The 5215-nt window shown below is 34.9% G+C and overlaps 1 pseudogene; it reads left to right on the top strand.

Moving 5' to 3' along the window:
* The first annotated feature begins 328 nt into the window (after positions 1-328).
* LOC121173523 (cytochrome c oxidase subunit 2-like) lies at positions 329-4381 on the top strand (annotated as a pseudogene).
* The last annotated feature ends 834 nt before the right edge of the window (positions 4382-5215 follow it).

Consider the following 5215-nt stretch of genomic DNA (forward strand, 5'->3'; position numbering starts at 1 on the left):
CATCGTGCTGCTCCACGTTCTCTGCTCCCAGTTCAAGAGCATTGGTTCCCGTTGCGCTTTCTCGCTTACCCTTCTTCCTTTACAGTCTCCAACCACCCTTATCTCTCTCTGGCACCACCCTCATAGTCACCACCGTAAAACCCTCCACTGCCGCAGCCTAAAGGACCGTCGTCACTATCATTGAAGAGGAACCATTTGTTCCCGGTGTCCTTGGTACCGAATCCAAACAACCTGCGTTGGGTTCATTTTCAAATCTAATGGTTGTTTCATTTTCAATCTCAAATATGAGATTTTGTCGATCTCTTTGTTTTCGATCACAAATCTAGTGATGTTGCTTGATGTTCGGTGGTCAAATAGAAGGAAGCTTTGTCTTCCTCCGTTGGGTAGTGACAACGACAGCGGTCCTTTAGACAGTGGTAAAGGATTATGCAGTGATGATGGTGTGGGTGGTGTCGGAGAAAGAGGAGTGATTGAAGACCAAAGGAAGAAGCTCTGAGGAGAGAGAAAAAAGAAAAAGAAAATCTCATGCTTCTTTATTTTATCTAGTGTGAACAATTCCATCGTAATTTATATTTATCTTAACGGTTAATTTTAATATCAATATATCTAACGTCCAAAATATTATTTCACACGATAATAAAGATGTTTTACTTTCCCACCCTAATCTTCGTCTTAAAACAAACATAAGTTTTGAAAAACACAAAAGAAACATCTAAAGCCAATATGCAATTTAACTTAACATGTTTAACATTATTTGGTTGGTGCGGGTTTCAACAGGTTTTTTCCCCAACCTGCATCCACCCGAAATTATCCATATTAAACTGATTATTTTCACTTTTTTATTTTTTTTTAACTCGAAGCCCGTTTAAACCCGTTCGAAATACATTTCATTGCTTCAGTTAAGACGGGTTGCGATAAGATGCAGATAGTTTGCTCAGCCCTAGTATTTTACTAAAATGCATATGTAACTAGGCATGCTAATTATGAATTTAGTAATTTTGTAAAGTAACCTTATCAAAACAAATGGTAAAAAGATTAGATTGTATATAGTAAGAAGACATAAACGTAATTTAACACATTTTATTCGAGAAAAATCTCATTTTTTGATATGTTATAACATATTTATTTTTCCTTTATTAATTCACATTTGATGTAGAGACATTTTTATTGAATGTGTTTAAATATTTCATTTATTTAATGATTTCATTAATCGTTTGTTCTTTTTCAAAAGGGAAGCTTTTGAGGTACTAATCTTTGTTTTGTTTGCACAGAAAAAAAATTATTATATTAATATTAAGAAGCAAGACTTTATCACATGACATGCAAAGACTTGCAGAATTACAGAAACATATACAAAGTATTCTTTCCTAACAAATTTCCTACTTTTAATGCTCAACATGTCCTTAATGCTAGTAATCGCACCATGCATAACCGCTTTCGCCTATAACAGCAGAATAGCATGCGAGTTGCCTCCCTAGACCAAGGGATACTCAATGTAGCCATTTTCCATCTACTTAATATGTTAAGGCAATTAGTCAAGTCTATGCGCCAGACATATAAAGATAGATTAAAACCTTTGGCATATACATATACCTTGCATCAACTCCTAGCTCGATCGATATTTAATTGCATCCATGACCTCTTCTGTGTCTTGATTTGCTTCTTGGAAAATGATATGATTCCTATGATTCCACAAAAATCACAGATGTCCAGACACTGCTTTTTCATTAGCACCTAATATGTTCCCCACGTGTTGAAAGAAATGGGCCTTGCACTCAGCAGGTAGTACTCGCTCTTCTCCCAACCAAGAGTAACATCTTTGCCAAATATCATAAGAGAAATGGCGTTGAAACAACAAGTGATCGACAGATTCCATGGCTGAATTACAAAAAACACAATTGATACTTGTCCCATCTTGTAATGTTTTCCTTCTTCTCAAGTTATCTCGTTTGAATTCTGTTGTGGGTACCTTTCCACACCAACCCTTTCACCTTAGATGGAATGGGTAGCTTCCATATAAGATTAAAGAATTTGCATGTGTCCACCTCTCCCTCCTTTTTTAAAGAAGCATACACCTCTTTAACAATGAAAGTTTTATCACCACTATTCTTCTACTCCCACCTATCTTTCCCAAATGTTGCACCATAGGTAGCTCCCATTGAAACCTTGGTCTTCTCCACAACAGTTGCCATATCCATAAGTCTTACCCCCACAAGCCAACTTCTGCAAACTTCAAATATTTTTGTTCGGAATTCATAAATATCCTATTGAACCTAGAACTCAATCTTTCACCCTCTAACCATTTTGCCTCCCAAAAAGAAGTATTACTCCCATCACCCACAACCCTCCCAATCCCGTTTTGGAACCACCCACTCTCATTCTCAAACAACTCACACATACACAAAAGGTCACTCAACCATTGAGAACCCCTCTTAAACGGCCCACCCCTAATTATACTTTTCAATCAAAACCTCTCTCCAAAGACCCCTTTTTTTCATTCAACAAACTCCATAGCCATTTCCCCACCAAAGTCCTATTGAAAATTTCTAAATCTCTTTTTTCCAATCCCTCTCTTTCTCTTGAAGCACACACCACCACCCACTTAACCCAAGACACTTTCTTTTCCTCACCCTTGGCCCCCCATAAGAAAATCATTTGAATCATATTCAACATGTTTGCAACCTTCCTAGGGATCTTAAAAAAAAATATATAAGGATAAAGAGGATAGAACCGATTTTATAAAGAGGATAGGAAATATAAGGTACTAATTAATCTTTGTAGAAGCCATAGAGAACAAGTGAGAACTTCCCAATCCCTCACAATGCCATAGATAGCTCCCAAAACCAAAACTTCCAAAAATCCCTTCAATTGGACGTTTTATCCCTTTGTTTCAGCTTTACTAATGCCACATAAGCAGCCTCACACCCAACCTCAAGTTTTCTCACGCCTAGCTTCACAAAAGGGCATCAAGGGTGCAACTCGAAGGTCCTCACGCCCAACCTTAGATTCCTCACTTTCAGCCTCAAGTAGACAACAAGCAAAATAGTTTTTTTTACATTCTTAAGCCAAGCCTCAAATCTCCCAAGCTCAGCCTCAACAAATAAAGAGCACAATGATAGCTTTGGGCTCTGAAAATATGCTTTCTAAAGTTGTGTGGTTTGAACTTCCGAATGCTTATCAATTAATTGATCTTGTCATTATTGGAAAGTGAGAAAATCATAAATTTAGAATGAAATTGAATTAGATTTTTTTTGTTGTTGTAACAAGATGCAATAGGGTGGAATGTAAAATGTGTGAGTATGTGTGTAGGTTAAGGATCCTCTTGGCGGCTTTTCTTCAATTTTGACATCACCTTGAAATCCTCGTACGTGTTAGCTATTCTTAAATTGACTCAGACTATATAATTATTAAGAAATATTTAGGTAAGGCATGGTAAGGTTTTAATAAACTAGCTCATAACACACAATTTCCATTTAATTCTACGGTTATCAAGGTATGAGATAAGAATTAATAAGGAAAAAGTCGTAGTTGGTATTGGGATATATAAATTAATACCACGACTTATAATGACTAATAATACTTATGTATTTTTTTTAAAAAAAATAATTGATTGTTTCTAGTATCAAAATTATTCTGTTTTTATTATATTAATAGATGGATGAATTAAGTCATCCCCACGATAGCTCCTAGTGATGCAGCAGAACCATGGCAATTAGGATTTCAAGATGCAGCAACACCTATAGTGCAAGGAATAATAGACTTACATCACGATATCATTTTCTTCGTCATTCAGATTGCAGTTTTTGTAGTATGGATCTTGCAGCTCGTGCTTTATGGCATTTCAGGTCTAAAATAAATCCAATCCCGCAAAGGATTGTTCATGGAACAACAATCGAGATTCTGTGGACCGTATTTCCTAGTGTCATACTGATGTTCATTGCTATACCGTCATTTGCTTTGTTATATTCAATGGACGACGTTGTAGTAGATCCAGCCATTACTATCAAAGCTATTGGACATCAATGGTATTGGACTTATGAGTATTGAGACTATAACAATTCTGATGAACAATCACTGGCTTTTGATAGGTATATAATTCCAGAAGATGATCTAGAATCGGGCAAATTACGTTTACTAGAAGTGGACAATAGAGTGGTAGTAGCAGCTAAAACTCATCTACGTATGATTATTCATAACATCAGTTGATGTACGTAATTCATAGTTGGGCAGTACCTTCCTTAGGTGTCAAATGTGATGCTGTACATGGTCGTTTAAATAAGACGAGAAGGGGTTTAATTATTATGGTCAATGCAGTGAGATTTGTGGAACTAATCATGCCTTTATGCCTATTGTCATAGAAGCAGTTTCTACTAAAGATTAGTCAAGTCAACTAATCCCCTCTAGCTGTGTGGTGAGGCCTGCAACTACAATAATTATTAGCAGTCGTATCCGTAACTGAATCAATAATCATTCTGTCACCTCATTAATTGCGCCCCCAAGATTCGATTCTACAATAATGATTCTTTTTTCCAACAGTTTTCTTACCGAAATTTATTTTTTATCCCTTTTCAAGTTATTTTCATATTATTCTTTTAAAAAAATATTATTTTGAGAGTTGTGTTAATATTAAAATAATTAAATATTGATATAATTTTTAAAACGACATTAATTTGAAAAAAGGACAGTATGAAAATAATTTAAAAAGAGACAGCAAAAAAAGTCAGATTTTTTATCACTAAGATGTTTTGTTTGTTGAATAAGTAATTTTATATTACATTTTAATTTAAAATTTTAACATTCGAGTTTACTGAGTCTTTTTTTATTTATATGATGTTCAACTTGTTCATCTTTATATTTCGATATTGTCATGGACGCAGAGACCTTCAAACTGAATCATGGATGTGCACCATGGGCTTGAACGGCTTTTGCCGGAGCTTATTTTGCCAAGGCTTATTTTCTTCACAGTCGTTTGAAGCTAGAAATTATGCATATATAAGTTGGACAGACATGGTTTAAGGTTTCTTTATGGAGAAACTATTTTTGTACGACAAAAATGTATACGAGAAAAAGACTAGAAAAAAAAAAGAAATATGAAATAAGATGAATGATGCATGTAAAGGTGAGAAATAAAAAAATTATATAAAAAACAATGTATAAATAATATCTCTCTCTTATAATATTTTATCTTTAGGATGAAGGAGTTGATCCCAATTCT

Source organism: Glycine max, chromosome 15 (assembly GCF_000004515.6).
Source record: "Glycine max cultivar Williams 82 chromosome 15, Glycine_max_v4.0, whole genome shotgun sequence".
Taxonomy (NCBI): Eukaryota; Viridiplantae; Streptophyta; class Magnoliopsida; order Fabales; family Fabaceae; genus Glycine; species Glycine max.